At 31.2% G+C, this 17,658-nt stretch overlaps 1 pseudogene; it reads left to right on the forward strand.

Moving 5' to 3' along the window:
* On the forward strand, window positions 1,245–5,436 carry LOC104779780 (annotated as a pseudogene).

The raw sequence follows: 17,658 nt of genomic DNA on the forward strand, positions 1-17,658 counted from the left end.
GTTTTGAGTCTTTACAGGTTTTCTAGGATTTTAGCATGGATAGAGCAAAGTGAAGCGATTTGGATCATTTTGGAGCAATTCATCAAGGAAGAGAAGTTGGATTCGATTCAGAGTGATGGTGTCGATCAACACCACCTTGGTGTCGGTCGACACCCTGTTTTGTCTGGGAGAGAAGCCAAGTTTTGGAAGTTTTACAAAGTTGCCCGAAGTTTTCCATAATTGCAACACAAGTTCCTGACGTATTTTTGGACATATAAATAGTATTTTTAGGTTTTAGAAACCCTTAAGTTATTTTCTAGCAAGTTTTATTTTTCTGCAACCATGTGAGATTTTGAGAGTTTTTGAGAGATAGATCTGAACTTCTTTGAGAGAAGAATTCATATACTCCCTCTTTACTCTTTTAATTTCAATTGCTTATTATTCAGAATTATGTTTTGTTCTTCATTGAATATGTCTGAGTAGTTTGTTTGTTAGGTTCAGAGTTTTTCACAGGGATTTTATGATTTATTAGATCTGTTTATTTAGGATTCATTATCTTTCTAGATCTTCATCATAGGTTGTTCTTCATATTAATCCTTGATTGGCCATCTAGAATTAATACTCTAGAAAAATAAACTGATATGAGAATATAATTGATTTTCCTGATAAAACCTTTTGATGAGCAAAATTACTTTCTGCAAAGAGATTTGATTTAGTAATTTTGTGAACTTATCTAAACATGTTTTTAAAGCTGATTTTTAACCTAGAATTTTACAAAGAGATTTTGATTTTCTGGTTTTAAATTTAGATAATATTTGCAGTGAGAACTGATTTATTTTACAAAAGAGTTTAGAGTTCTAGATCTGATTTTTAATTGCTTGAATCCTAATTTATTGATTGATTTAATATTTCATAATTTCCTGAGAAATTCCTTACACCTACATTTTTAATCCCTTGAATTTACAACAGTTTTATTTTAATATTTTGCATTGCTTTTCTTATTTAAATCAATTTGTTTAGCGTAATCATAAAACTCTATAATTTATTGTGTAGTCTTGAGTCCTTGTGGAGTTCGACCTCTAAGTACTGCAGTGATCTCTTAATTTGAGAGAATACCTCTAGAATTTAATTTTGAAACTTTAAAAATAATGTGCCAAACTTAGAAACAAAATTTATTTGTTTATGTGCTATTTATGAAAATTGTTTTAATATATATTTATTTTTTACTCTACTTGGTTTATATAAAGTTAGAGATAAACGTCAATGTTTTCAGCCAATCTCTTCTACTAAATCAATGGCTACTTTATGCATGGGTTTAGCTCCTATTTACCAAAATGCCTCTGTCCACAAGTCTCGTCTTCAACGTCCTCAGCGTTTCATATGCAAATCTATGTCAAAATCGAGGCCGGATGCTAATCATGTTGACCTCCGACGACGCTCCGGCAACTATCAACCTTCTTCATGGGACCATGGTTATCTGCTCTCCATCGAGAACAAATATGCGGTGAATTATTCATCATTCTTAACGCTTTATTTGATGAGATTTTTAATTACAAAGTTTAAATAGCTACATGTAACTAGTTTAAATTTATCTATCGACATATATATATATATAGTAGTATATATATATATACATATATATAACTACAAAAGATATATTAGAATGATATTTGACTAATTAAGCTGTTGGTAATTATATTGTATGGAAAAGGTAATATGTCATGACTTTATTGGATGAAATTTATTTGACAAACCATTTAGTTATAAAAAAATTGTTAAAGGGTTCATGATAAATATTGATTAAATATTTTACACAAATGATGTATATATATGCTATCATAAATCTGATTTTCTTCCCCTAATTTATTTTTAATTAGCGTAGTATTAAAGAGGGCTTACTAATTAGTTATAATATGATGGATACAGAATGAAAAAGAAAGGATGACTAGACACACACTACAAAAAAAGTGTGGTATTGAATCATTTATTTTCTATTTTTGCATCAGTTTTAAGTGATGCAAAAATAATTTACATCACTTTAATGAATGATTTATATTTTGTTGATGCAAATAATTTGTATCAATTGAAATAAATATTTGCTTCAGTTATTAGAATTGATGTTCATTTACATCACTTCTAAAAATTGTTACATTATTTATGATAATTAATGTTAAATATTTATATCATTTCAGAAAATTGATGTTGAAATCAATATTATAATAAATTATATGAAAATATTTTTTTCCTTTAATATAATATTTAATTATGTATATAAAAATCATATTTGTTTATATATTCATTTTATAATTTAGCTATATTATTTATACTGTATTTATGGGATCCACACAAATAGTTGTTATCCCATTAGAATGTACGACTAAGTGAGAGATTATATAGGAGCAATATTGAAAACATTTTTTTGATACAGCCGATGTGGGATAACAACTCTAATCGGCTATTCTGTTTTTTTTTTTAATTGTTTTTCTTTTGTGTATTGTTAATTTGAATTTTAGTTTTAGTAGATTAAAGAGTAACATATTATTCTTTTTTTATTTCTTTTAGTTCAGTTAATATAATAATTTGACATATAATTTTACTAGCATCATTTTTAAAATGATGTAAATTTTGGATCATTTTTCTAAGTGATGTTAATATAAATTAATAAATACATCAATCATTAAGTGAAGTAAATTTATATATTTTGTGTCAGTATTCTGAAAGTGATGTAAATGATTTATATTTGTATTAATTATAATAAAATGATTCAATAATAATATCGATTATTATAACTGATGTAAAATTATAATTTTTGTATCAATTATTAAAAAGTAATTTAAAATAACATCACTTAGTTTTGTGATACTATTTAAGTGATACAATATGTCTGTTTTTTTTGTAGTGACGTGTTGAAGCAAATAGTGAAGAAGATGTTAGATGCTGTAGAGACGAAGAGCCGTCTCGAGCAATTAGAGCTCGTCGATGATTTGCAAAAACTTGGGGTTTCGTATTACTTTGAGCTAGAAATAAATAACATTTTAACAAATTTTCATCATGAAAATGGAAAAAATACTTGGAAATGTAACAAGGAAGAAGATTTACATGTAACCGCATTAGAATTCCGACTTCTCAGACAACATGGTTTTGATGTCTCAGAAGGTTAGTATTTTCATATTCAGTAAAAACGAAATTCATAATTTCATTGTATATATAACTATACTATATTAACTAGAATTAATGACCGTTTATTCAGATATATTTGATGTGATCAGCGACAAAATAAAAAGCAATACGTTCAAGAGTGACGATATTAAAAGTATCATCACTTTGTACGAAGCCTCGTATCTCTCCACGAAATTGGATACAAAATTGCATAAAATCATAAGACCTTTTGCAACAGAAAAAATAAGAAAATTCGTTGATGATGAAAGTGAAACGTTAAACGTTGAGGTACGTGAGATGGCGATCCATGCGTTAGAAATGCCGTATCATTGGAGAATGAGAAGGCTAGAGGTGAGATGGTTCATTGATGCATACCAGAAGAAACATGACATGAATCTTTTTTTGCTGGAATTTGCCAAAATCGATTTCAATATGGTACAAACTGCTCATCAAGAAGATGTCAAATACGTTTCCAGGTAATAGAGATCACCAGAAGAAATATAAGTACGTAACTGATGGTTTTGGTATCTCACATTGGTATTTTATATATACTCTTTCTAATCCTCTCCCTTAAATTATATGAAGTTGGTGGAAGGAAACAGGTTTGGGTAGTCAACTTCACTTTGCAAGAGACAGAATTGTTGAAAATTATTTTTGGACCGTTGGAATGATACACGAGCCACAATTTGGATATGTCCGACGGATCGTGGCTATAGTTGCTGCACTTATTACAGTTATCGACGATATCTACGATATCTATGGCACTCTTGAAGAACTAGAGCTCTTCACGGCTTTGGTTGAAAAGTAAGTACACTCTACTACTTATATTTATCCTCAATTTTCGTGGTATATTATCAAAACTATATAACATTATCCGAAAATATATATGAGCGTATACGTGTGTAAAATATGCAGTTTCCAATTAAAAGCAATATTTAAATAATCATTTTCACACACAAATTCGCATAAATATTTTTCAATAACCCCGTTGACCAAAAAAAAAAAAAAATCAATAACCCCTTTTTATTAGAATTATAGTTTTTTCGTCTTTGTAAATAAAATTATTGAAATTTGATGATATATTATTAATTAGGATTTTTAATTATCTATTTTTTCGTTTGAACCAAAAAAAAAAGAAACAAAAAAATTCTCATGATATTTATTATTTAACAATATATATCTGCAGTTGGGATGTAAATCGTCTGGATGAGCTCCCCGAATACATGAAGTTGTGTTTTCTTACTTTGTACAATGAAATTAATGCCATGGGATGTGATGTTTTTAAATATAAAAATATTGACGTCATACCTTTTTTCAAAAAATCGGTAAGTTCAAATTTTCTTTATTCATTATTGATGGATATATAGTATTAATTGTATTATGATTTTGTTGAAACTAGTGGGCAGATTTATGTAAAGCGTTTCTACTAGAAGCAAAGTGGTACAAAGGAGGATACAAACCAAGCTTAGAAGAATACATGCAAAATGCTTGGATTTCTATTTCTGCTCCAACAATGTTAATCCACTTTTACTGTGCTTTCCCTGACCAAATCTCGATTCAAGTTTTGGAGTCTTTGGTCCAACAACGACAACAAGTCGTCCGATGCTCTGCCAGTGTGTTCCGTCTAGCTAATGACCTTGCAACTTCGTGGGTAAATGATCTCCTCCCTCTTACCTTCTAGTCATGTTTTATAAATCGCATATGACTATAATTCAAAAGAAGATTATATATGATGATCTTGTAAGTTGTAAGTCATAAATGAAACCAAAGTTTCTAAACTCAACAACCTGAATTAGGAGGACGAAAGTCTCCTTTTCACGTACGTGAATGTGTTTGGTAAAATGTAGGATGAATTGGCGAGAGGAGACGTTCTCAAGTCGGTTCAATGTTACATGCATGAGACTGGAGCTTCGGAGGAAGAGGCACGTGTGCACGTACAGCAGACGTAAGTCACACGTGGAACGAGATGAACTACGAAGCAAGAACGGCGACACGCAGTTCATCGTTACTTTCTCAAGATATGGTGGAAGTTGCAATGAACTTGGCTCGCATGTCGCAATTCATGTATCAGCATGGCGATGGTCATGGCTGTCCCGATAAAGCCAAGATCGTTGATCGTATCCAAACCCTGATCGTTGATCCAGTCCCATCAGATTAAATTACACAGTAATAGTAATTTCTCATGGTAACAAAACAATTTCTATTTTACTTTGTGTGGGATCTTTTTTTTTGTTTTGGTTTAATTGTGTGGGATCTTGGATTGCCAAGCTGATTTGAAATAAACTATCTATTTCCAAAATTAATATTCAGCAATGTGAAACTACTTTCAAGATTCAGCAACGTGAATGTGTTGGTAAGTGGGTCAGAATAAATTAGTAATCACATAGATCAATGCCTAAATTTTCATAAACTACGACAATGGGTCAAACCATAAGTTACAACGAACCTAAATCGATTCTCAAAAACATTCAAGCAGAGAAATTGAAGAAATGGTTCTCATATTCTATAAATCATAATCAAGATTCATCACATTCTACACAGAAGATACCGAACAATTCCCCGCCGAGAATCATCTTCATCTTCAACCTCAACCGTCGCCGTCTCCGGTTTCCGGCGAGCAAAGCACGAGAACGAACTGTTTCGTGTTCGTAATTTGAAACAATCGGTTGTTGTCTGCCATGGATTGCAGCAGCGATCGACGGTCGAGATAGCACTGCTTCGACGGAAATGGCGGCGGATTTTAGACGAATTGGTAAGGGGAGTGTGGAGGCGGTGGTGACGGAGATCGGGAGATATGTTACCACCGGTGAAGTTATCAGAATCATCTTCGTCCCTTCACTGCATTATCCACCGGACCGGAGTATATAAAAGAGAGACTCGCACGCGACAACGTATTAGAAAAATAATGCGACATCGTTAATCAACTCGACTACATCACCCATATACAGTAAACTTTTAACGGGCCTTTGACCCATTATGTTAATTAAAACAAAGATGTGTGGAGGCACATACATTAAACCGGATATAACCGAAGCTATACCAGCGTAGTAGACTAGTAGTCAATACATGTTAATAATTACACCATCATTTTCCTATCAATGTTTATGTCATAGAAACTTTATCTTATAATTTACCAACGCTAAAAGCATGATGGAGACAAACACTTCTTTTCATACCTAAACGGGCCATGTTTTGTTGGCAAACGTAACACGAGGATCACGAGGCTTATATAATTTGGAAAAGATTAGATGAAGAATTTAGTTCGGTTTCACTTTTTACGCGAATGGCTGTTCTGCCTGAAAGACCCATCGTTTTGTTGGCTAACATAATAGAGCTGTGTTCTGGTCCATGTTTTAAAAATACTCGCCTACCTCGATTACGCCCAGTAAAATCGCTAGGTCCACTAGATCCACCATTTCCGCTTTAATTAATGACTAATCTTCGTCTAGCATCAATTATTTGATTATATATGTCTAATTTAGTTATAACCCGTCTAATCCGATTATTTTCCACTTAACTTTGTGTATACTGACTGTTTTTGGAGCAAAATATATATACTAGATTAAGATCTGTGCTAGAGCACGGATTGAAATTTATTTTATTTATATTGTAATATAGGATGTTTAGAGAATTATTTTTGTTTCATAATATATGATGTTTCCAATTTTCTATGCAACTTTTAGATTAATTTTATATTTTATATTATGAAGTCTTGTATATAATTGGTTAAACTTTTAAAAAGTAACTATTTTTTAATCTGTGTGTTTTAACTAAAACATCTTATATTTTAAAACGCAGGGAGTAAAATATAATTTATGTGATTATTTTTTAAAAAAATTTGGATAAAACATTATGTAATAAAATCATATGCTAAATATGATGGCTTGAAAAAAAACACCTATTTTGTAAGTTTTATATTGTTAATGATTCCAGATAAGTACCCGTGCTATAACACTGGTTAAATTTTATTTTATACAAAATTTTGTATATTTATATTTTAAAATAAAATTTTAATATGTTGCAATTGTTATATATGAGAAGTTATTTCAACAATGTATATTCTACATCATGACTTGAATGTCATTATAAGACATAATTTTGTAAATTTGGTTTTTAAAAAGCAAATTATTATATTATGAGTAATTTAATATATTGTTATACTTTTTATTTTAATATATTTGGTTTCTTGAAATTCTTTTATATTATAGTGACATATTATTGACATTGCTATAACAAATAAATTTAGAGTGTTTATAGTTTCTAACTTTTATATCAAGTTTCAATATATTAAAAATATTTCAAAATAAATTATTTGAAGTTTATTATATTATATAAAATTATAAAATTTAACAAAATATGAAATTAAATTTAAATATTCAAATTTTGACCTGTTACTCATTAAAATTTTTAATTCAATAGATATTGTTTTTAAAGAATAATATTACTAAAGCTTGAATATTTTATAGATTGAACAATGTATATTTGTTTTTAAAAATTCAACTTATGGTATATCCGGAAATAAAGCTATTTTTTAATTATAATAAATAATATGATAATTTATTTGTTTCACAAAATAGACTTATATATAAAATTGAGAGGTGAAGTATAATGATAATTAACAAATTAATATATTAAGTTAGATATCAAAAAAATTTATTTGATGAATAATTTAATAATATAATATGTTAAGTTAGATGATATGATTCTTTAGAATATTTTTTTTAAGATTTTCGGTATAATCTATCTGTAACCAATTAATCTATCATTAATGTATAACCTATTTGTAACCAACTTATTAAAATTATACACTACAAGAAAACACGCCTTTTGCAAGGACGAGTTGCGATGGATTAAAGCTCTCGCAAATTTGCGGTGGATTTGCGAGGAATGTACGAGAAATAAAAAATCCCTAGCACATCCCTCGCAAAATTGCGAGGAACATGGTCGTCGCAAATCCGCTGCTCATTTGCGAGGTATGTACGAAAAATTCGCTGGGAAGGTCCCCTCCCTCGCAAATCCATCGCAATATTGCGACGATTTTGCAAAAACAGAATCCATAGCAAATTTGCTATGGAATTGCTAGTGAATTACGAAAGCCATAGCAAATCCATTGCAAAGTTAGGAAATTAATTTTTTATAAATATTACAAAAGTTAATATAATTATTCTGAAATATATTTGAATGTGTTCATAAGGTGAATTATTCTATAATACATTACTATTAATGATTAAAAAGATGATAGAAAAGAGTATGATGAGACATTGGACCTTATAATATACTTGAAAGTTATGGTGAGGCACTACCTGATTTCCTGCGAGTCCTAGAAGACACTCATAGGAAACATGATGGGTCGTTTGTTGATGGACTGTCTGAGAAGGTGTACAATGAAGTGTCGTCAAAGATAGCTAAAGCTGAGTCTGAGCTATTATCAGCGGATGACATGGAGAGCAGTGCTTCTGGCGGGTTATCAGTAACTGTGAAGAACCAAATTTATGCCGAGGTAAAACATGCTTCATTGTTTATGTTAATGTTTGTGTTTGTGTAAACTATGTGTGTATATGTTTATGTTTATGTTTTTGTAAACACTTATGGTGTGTATATGTTTTGTTGGCAGGTTGCTCCGAAGAAAAAGAACCGGATATATGGGGTTGGTAACATGCAAGCAGAAGCATCTTCAGCTCAGATTGGTTAACCGCCTCCTCCTTCTGAAGATCCACTTATTCTAGCTGTGAAGCTTGCTGCTGTCGAAGCTGTTCTTGCAACTCAGGCAACTCAACTACATGCCAATGCAGAGAAAATGCAAGAAAATGCAGTGAGGATGCAAGAAAATGCTCTGAAGATGCATATTTTTGATGCATATTTTGATTATTTTGCATCGAAAGATCCAGACTTTGCTGCTAGATTTCGCCAAGAAAATTCACCGGCCAGACCTGCGACCGGAGATGGAACCACCGGAGAACCTACCACTGGACAGTAAACACTGATGAACTCTCTTTATCCTTTGAACCTCTCATATGTAATGTTTTGTGTAGAACAAAATCGGTTATTATGTTTTGTTAACTTATTTTATAAACTTAGTACTTCTAATTACAGCTTTAATTTGCATAAGTTTAAGGTTTAATTTTAATTACAGGTTTAATTTTAATTACATGTTTCATTCTAATCAAGCTTACTAAAATGAAAATTTTAATTTTTTTTATACCGTTAATATAATTTGCGACGGAAATATTAATTGCAAAAGCATCGCAAATTTGCGAGGGATTTACTAGAGACAGAATTGCTAGGATATTGCTAGAAAAATAGTTCCTCGCAATATGCGTGGGATTTGCGAGGGACAATTATTCCTCGCAAAAGTTGCGAGGGAATTACAACGTTGACCGATTTACGAGAAGCAATTTGCGAGGAACGGACTTTCCTCGCAAATCTCTCGCTTTTGTTGATTTGCGAGGGATTCACTATATGCACGTCCATCGCAAGGCGTGTTTTCTTGTAGTGATATAGTCTACAAAACAATATTGTGTACTTCTATTTTATTATATAGGGGATTTTTTGTTATTTAGACATTTAAATTAAAAGTTTATGATGTTTTACAATAACTACTGTACAAAATTTTAATAAAAATTATAAAATTTTCTTTTAAAATTATGTTTTTATGTGTTTATCATAATTTTAAAGACAGCAATATAGTTTTATATTATTATTTGATATTTTTTCTTTTAACATAAACAGAATTATACATATATTTAGTACTATATTTTTGTTTTATTATTAATTTAACCGTACAACTAGTCCCCGATTAATTCCCATTTAATCTCTGATTTTTTCGATAGGCGCTAGGTCCACCTCAACCGTCCAACTAGCACCTAACGATTTCTAAAACATGGGTTCTTCCTGAAGGGGCCATTTTTTTTTTTTGACATCCAAAATAACACACCAAGACGCGATATCTAAATGCAAATTGCTTCTCAATTACTATGTGGTAACTTCGGCTATTTGAATACCTGGAAAAAAAAAATTCCGTAGACCTCCCTAATCTCGGACTTTTTCTATAGATTGGAGATTTATCCTGAGTTATTAAAAAATATATATATTTGTTTGAGTTCCTATATTAATTACTAGACAATTTACATCGTTTGGAAACAATCAATCTATATTAACATTTTTGCAGCAGTTTTGGCTAAGAAAGCTTGGAGCTGAGAAATATTTACATCTCAATGACATTGTAATTAATACATTTAGAAAAAAATTGAAATAACCAAAAATCGGGTATGAAAATAAATTTTTTCCTAAAATATCTGAACAAAATTAATTTCTATTTTCTTTTTTTAATTACAAGTTTTAAATCTATATATTATTGGCTTTTGAAAATTTAAAATGATAAGATAGATTACTAAATTGATAAGCAATTGAATTTTTTTGATAATAAAAGTATGTAGTTAATTACGGCATTTACACTCATACCAATTAGCATATTCCAAAATAATCTTCTAAATCCTACAAAACATATCGAAAATGATGATTTTTTAAAGATGATTCCAATTTTCTAACCAAGATATTTGGAAATGACTCATAGAAAAAATTCCTACCATTTTTTTATACCACTATAAATACTTCTCATAAGCAAACCAGTTTTTCTAAAACAACGTTAAACGCCAATGAAAAGGTGATTTATGTGCTACTTATTATGTCTTTTTGTCCTGTCTTTTTTACTTTTCCTGTTTTCATATTTTGTCCTCTCTAATATCGTTTTTTTTTCTATTAGGGTGTTAAGATTTAGGATCCATCATCCATGATTCTGTCAATATTTTTTATGGATTGTCAAATTCGTGATTAAAGTTATTAATTTACATTATACTTTGATAAAAGACTGTAGAATACAAATGGTCATGATATACTAAATAAACATAAATAATGCATTGAACTTTGAAAAAATCTTATAAAATGAAACAAAAAATAAAAGACCAAAAGATTTATAATTTGGAACAGAAGGAGTATTATAAATTATCATAAATACATCATTTTTGTAATTAACATTGTTTCAAACCTTTAAAGTAATGATATTCAATTATTTCAATTAAAGTTTACAGTTTATCATTGATAACTAATTAAAATAAATGAAAAACTAAAATTTATGTCTTTTCGCAATATTTTTATTTTCTAAAAATTGAATTAATAAGGAAGAAAATGAGTATTATTTCGTCCAAGATAAATACAATAACACAGTTAACCCTAGACATATGGTATGTACATACCATAATTGTTTTAAGTTCACATTTGCTTTTTTAATTTATAAATACATACAAACATATTTTTATGTGTGTAAAATCTCATGAATATTTTATAATCTTATAAATGTGTGTAAAATCTCATAAACGTTTTATAATCTTATAAAATCTTGTAAACCCTTATAAGTACCTTATAAATAATTATGAGATACTTGGACGAGATTCCTATGACGAGATATGGATATGTTATAAGATTTAAAATTAAGTTCTTCTAAAAAATTAGTTATTTGCATTTTAAATTAGAGATATTTTTGAAAAACTGACAATTGAAAGGGGAGAAACTTTGAAAACGCGTACAGCAAAAGAGACATTTGTAAAGATGTTCCATTTTTCAAATGAGCGCTAAATTACAAAATTTAGCATATAATTATAAACCAAACGCAAAGGAAAAAACGTGGCTACAACATATACGAATGTGATCTTTGTGGCAATTATGTGACTAAGTGTCACAAAATATTTTGTGGTTAACTCGTAGCAACTTAACGGGATAGCAACAATTATCAGTTAGCTATAATGTTATAGCCACACAATTTTTTTTTCTATAGATATTAACAAAATATCCACAAAAATATGGGCATAGTTACAATATAGAATTCAAATTTGGCACCTTAGTTTTAAGATCAAGACTAAAAGAACAACTTTTTTTTATTAGGTTTAGAAAAATCATTCAAAAATTAAAGCTCTCAATCTCTCAAACTCTCCTAAGTCTCTCCTAAGGTGATGTCACAACTCAACAACCTTGTTTTTATAACACCAATCCTATTCTTAATAGAAAACTTTTGTATTAGATAACTCCTAAACAAAACTTGACCCTTATCTTTTTGGACTTCTAATTTAACCTTATCTAACATTCTCTTTCCTAAATTTGAAGCCTCTTCTGCCACATCTCTCATGCTAATGAGATTCCTTATTTCCTTAAACTTGGTTCTCCCAAGCGCTTTGGTTAAGATGTCCGCTTTCTGCTCACTCCCGGGGACATGCACTACCTCCACTTGCCCATGGAACATCTCTAATAAAATGATACCTTGTATAAATGTGTTTACTTCGACCATGGAACACTAGATTGTTTGTCATAGAGCTGACCGATTGTCAATCCGAATAGTTACTTTCTCACATGGAGATCCGAATGTGACTTCTCTTGCTGCCTCAGTTCCCGCCATAAACACTCCTTCACAAGATGATAAAGCAACACTATCTTGATTCTGAGAACACCAAGTAATTGGGCTCTCACCAAGATAGAAAATGTGTCCGGTTGTGCTTTTACCATCGTCGGGATCGACGTTATGGCTGTTGTCGCTATAGTCTACTATCTGTAGCACCTTTGATGGTGCACGTTCGAATGTCAAACCGAGATTGATTGTTCCTTTCAAATAACTCAAGCATTTCTTCATAGCAACTCCATGAGATACCCTTAGATCCTGCATATAGAAACTTAAGAATCCCACACAATATGTTAAGTCAGACCTCATATGCAACAAGTAACAAAGACAGCAAATGTTCTTCCTATAGCTAGAGGCATCAACCGACTCTTCATCCAACTATTTGCTCAGTTTTAACCCTGACTCCATCGGTATGTGTACTGGATTGTAATCCTCCATCCCTGCTTCTTCTAAGATCTTTAGAGCATATCGTTTTTGGTTCAATGTTATACCTCATTCATGTTGACAAACTTCAGTCGTAAGATAGTATGTCAGCTTTCCTAGGTCAGTCATATCAAATTTTGTTGTCATCTCCTTTTTAAGTTGATCAATAACACCTTTGTTTATACCTGTAACAAACAAATTATCAACGTATACAGCCACAATAAGAAAATTTCCATCTACTTCCTTTCAATAAATAGACGGTTCCTTAGAGCACTTCTTGAAATATAACTCACAGAAGATTTGATCTAACTTGTTGTTCCACGCACTTGGAGCTTATCTCAGACCATACAAAGCTTTGTTTAGTTTATACACCTTTTTCTCTTTTCCCTTCTCTTCAAAACCCTCTGGTTAATCAGCATACACTATCTCTTTTAATTCACCATGAAGGAACGTTGTTTTTACATCAAGATGATTCAGTTCCCAACATACACTGTCTCATTTAAAAAACCTCTTCAAAGTGAATCCCATATTGTTGTACATAATCTTTTGCAACAAGTCGTGCCTTGTGTTTGTTTATGCTACCATCAGAATTTCTTTGATTTTAAAGACCCACTTTAATCCGATTGGCTTCACTCTTACAGGTGGATCAACAAGATCCCAAGTGTGATTCTTGTTAATCGAAATTATTTCATCTTCACAAGCCATGATTCATTCCTTAGTCTCGCATGCTTCTGCAAAATTCCCAGGCTCCTCGTTTAAGTGTAAAAGTAACGTTTCTCCTTCTTCTTCCACAAGATGTAAGCATTCTTCTTTTGTGGTTAAGACATAATCATCAAGGTATTTTGGTATTGAAGTCTGTCTCACAGACTTTCTAAGAGTCACATGAGCACCTTCCACTGTATTCTCTGTTTTTATTCTAACATCCTCTTCTGTTTTTTCATTAATTTCCGAGTTCTCATTAACGTCAACAGGTTGCTCTGTCTCAACATTCTTCATCTCTTCTTGAATTCCTTGATTGCCAAATTCTCCAAACGTGATACTGAAGCTCCCATTATTTTCTGACTCTGAACTTTCTCCATTCCAATTCCAGCCCTTTGCTTCATCAAACACCACATCCCTACTAGCCACTATCTTCCGGTTCTGCAGATCATATAGTCTATACGCCTTTAAACCTGGTTCGGTTCCCAGATGAACCAACATTTGAGACCTATCACTAAGCTTCCTTAGATGTGGCTTATCTACTTTGGCATATCCAATGCACCCGAACACTCGTAGATGCTCAATGGTTGGCCTCTTGCTTCGATACATTTTGTATGGTGTTTTTTTCTTCTAGAGCTCGTGTAGCTATTCTGTTCAAAAGATAAGTGGAATGCAGAATGGCCTCTCCCCACAAGTAGTTTGGCATATGCATTTGCTTCAAGATGCTTTTGGTCATTTGCATCAGGCTTCTATTGTGTCTCTCAACCACTCCATTTTGCTGCGAAGTATATGGAGAAGTGAGGTGTCTTTTAATTCCCGAGTTGTCACAAAATGAGCTAAATTCTTGCGAAACAAATTCTCTCCCTCTGTTAGTTCTGAAAGTCTGCGTTCTCCTGATTCTTCCTCTACTAGTCGTTTGATGTTATTGAACTTTCTGAATGCTTCCCCTTTTCTTTAACAAGACTGTCCACATATAGCGTGTATAACGACAATTAAATCAACCCGATCGAATCAGAAATTTGTTGGTGTCGATCGACACTCCCCCTAGTGTCGATCGACATCCATCCCAAATAAGACTCTTTGGTTCGCGATGTTACAATGATACATCCCCTGTTTTAAAAATTCCTGCTTAGCACCGATTACGCCCTGTAAAATCGCTAGACCTACCCTCTCTGCCTCGATTAATGACTAATCCCCACTTACCATCGATTATCCAATTATTTCAGTCTAATTTGATTATAACCCGCTAATTCGATTACTTTCCGCTTAAATTCGTGTATACCAATTATTTTGGAGCCAAATATAAATCAAATCTATATATTTTTGTTATTTAGACATTAAATAATTAAGAGTTTTTGATGTTTTACAATAATTGATGTACAAACTCTTAATGAAAATCATAAAAATTTGTTTTAAAATTACGTTTTTATGTGTTTACCGTAATTCTAAAGCGAATACTATAGTTTTATATTGTTTTTGATACTTTTTTTAACATAAACAGAATTATATATATTTAATACTTTATATTTTTATTTTATTATTAATTTAATAAAATAACTCTAAAACTAGTTTCTGATTAATCTGTGGTTAATCTCTGATTTTCTTGCTACGCGCTATGTCTATCTCGACTGCAGGACTGACACCTAGCTATTTATAAAACAGGGGATACATCTAATAGAAGCTCATGGGATTATCTTATATAAGCTTTAAAGCTTTTCTTGTTTTCAATAATAATAAAAGAAAGACAAATTACTATATTGTTTTCCTGTGTTATATGAATATAACTTCAATATATCAAGATAGTGCGCTTGAACGAGTGGCAAGGCAATTCGTGTGCCATGTGAATATTAAAAAAATATAAACTGAATATAGTAGTACCTCACTACCTTGTTTGTGCTAATGACTGTACTTCTACCTGAAGGTAAAGGGGTTGTTCTGTAGGCATACATAATAGACGTCACCAAATATAACATGAGAATCACGATGGTACCCAAATCATTTAGGCTTTAAAGAGAATTAAGTGTGTGTGGCAGGGTACATTATTATTTACAGGTACCCAAATCCCTAGTTATTATGGCTACGATAATAATAAGTTCACCCATATATGTTGTACTCAACACATATGTTACCTTGTTTTTAATTTTTATTTTTTCCTGCTAAGGTGACAAACTTGTAAGGTAGATGCTCTCTTGTAATACCTTCACACCTTAATGATATTTACAGTTAAAAAAAAAAAAAAAAAAACAGAAGCTTTTTACGAAAAAAATTTCGTCTTGGATATATGGTATCTTATTTTTTACTGTTGTAACATGTAAAGACATTGTGATGCATATCAATTATATTGATTAGATTGATAGGAGCCAAATGTTGAGTACCACTGTGATTTGAAAACCTAAAATATTAAAAGGTTGATGCTGACTGCCAAACTACCATTGCGTGCAGAGACACCCAGACATAATCACAAGGAGATCACAGATGAAATACAATTATTACACTAAGTCCGTACGTCGCAATCAGATGATTGACAGTTATGCTATGTATCTATACAATCGATCATAAGGTATGGAAAGCATAAGGGCGTCATGGGAGAATTTTTTTTTGTGTTCTTAGATTAAATATACAGTGAAAATAATGTTAGATCAGTTGTTAAGATCATAGGTAAAAAAAATGGGAGAACTAATTATGGTGTTCTTAGAATAAAGATATAGTGAAATAAAGGAGAGGAGGAGACAAAGGCGTTTCGATTTTGATTTTGGTTTCGATTGAGATTTTGGTTTCGATATGCCAAAAGCCCGACAAAGGAAACGACGGAGACAAGGACAGAATAGGACGGAACTAGCTTCTCTCCTTTCGATTTTGGTGTTTCAATTGCCGGAAAACAAAGCTTCGGCGGCGATTATGGCGAGAACGAAGCTGTCGCCGTTTTCGAAAGAAAAACAAACCCTAGACACGATTTCGATGGAATGAGAGAAATGAAAATATTTCCTTCTTATTTTTTTCCGACCAATCAGAAGAGAGGAAGAATGTTAGAACGGGTTGTGGATCAGTTCTGAACCAAGACCAATATTTTTGATCTAAACCCACTGTTCCATTTTTTTATTATATAATTGGGCTTAGAATAGGGAGAGTGTTTTGCCGTTAATGATGGCCTAAGAGTCCGAATAATAATGACTGTGTACCAACTATGATTTATACGGAAGAATATATTATTTTAACATTATATAACAATGATATAAGAAGAAAGATAGGAGAATAGATAGCCTAGATAGAAGTATATGTGGAAGAAAAAACAACATCTATATACTATTTTTAATAATAATCAAAATAATATATATATATAATCTATTGTGTTTTTTTCCGACAGCTGGGTAATAACCTGTTTGAATATTTATAGCGGTCCAAAGGCATTTTTCCTTCTCAAAGAACCCACCCATCCTTTTTTTTGCAAAACTACAAATTTATAACAATAATGGTGATTGGTAACTAATGTGCGTTATTCATAATTTTTTTGTCAATTCCGCAAATAACATGCTTCCATTGAGAGGTATTTATAAAGGCAAAAATCTTTAAAAAGCAAAAATAGATTAATTACATTGGAATAAAACTTATTTCTGTGATAGAGTTTTTCTATTTTAGAAATATAAAAGAATGAAATACACATTATAGATGGTCTTATTGATCACCTAACCACTCAATCAATCGCAAGCGCTATTTTTTTTTTTTTTTTGTGCACCCACAAAAGTTAGGATCAATTTAGGAAATACCTTATAGAAAGAATAATCACAAAAAAAAATTATTCTATTTTCAACTTAAAGTTTACCAATCAAGTATAAAACAACAAACTTTCTTTACTTTTTTTGTCTCAAAAAGTGAGTAAAAGGTAAAGGACTTCCTATTATAAATACTTCTTTCTTTGGGTCAAATTTATAAATACTTCTTTTGAATTCATGTAT

Source organism: Camelina sativa, chromosome 4, assembly GCF_000633955.1.
Source record: "Camelina sativa cultivar DH55 chromosome 4, Cs, whole genome shotgun sequence".
In the NCBI taxonomy this organism is placed as follows: Eukaryota; Viridiplantae; Streptophyta; class Magnoliopsida; order Brassicales; family Brassicaceae; genus Camelina; species Camelina sativa.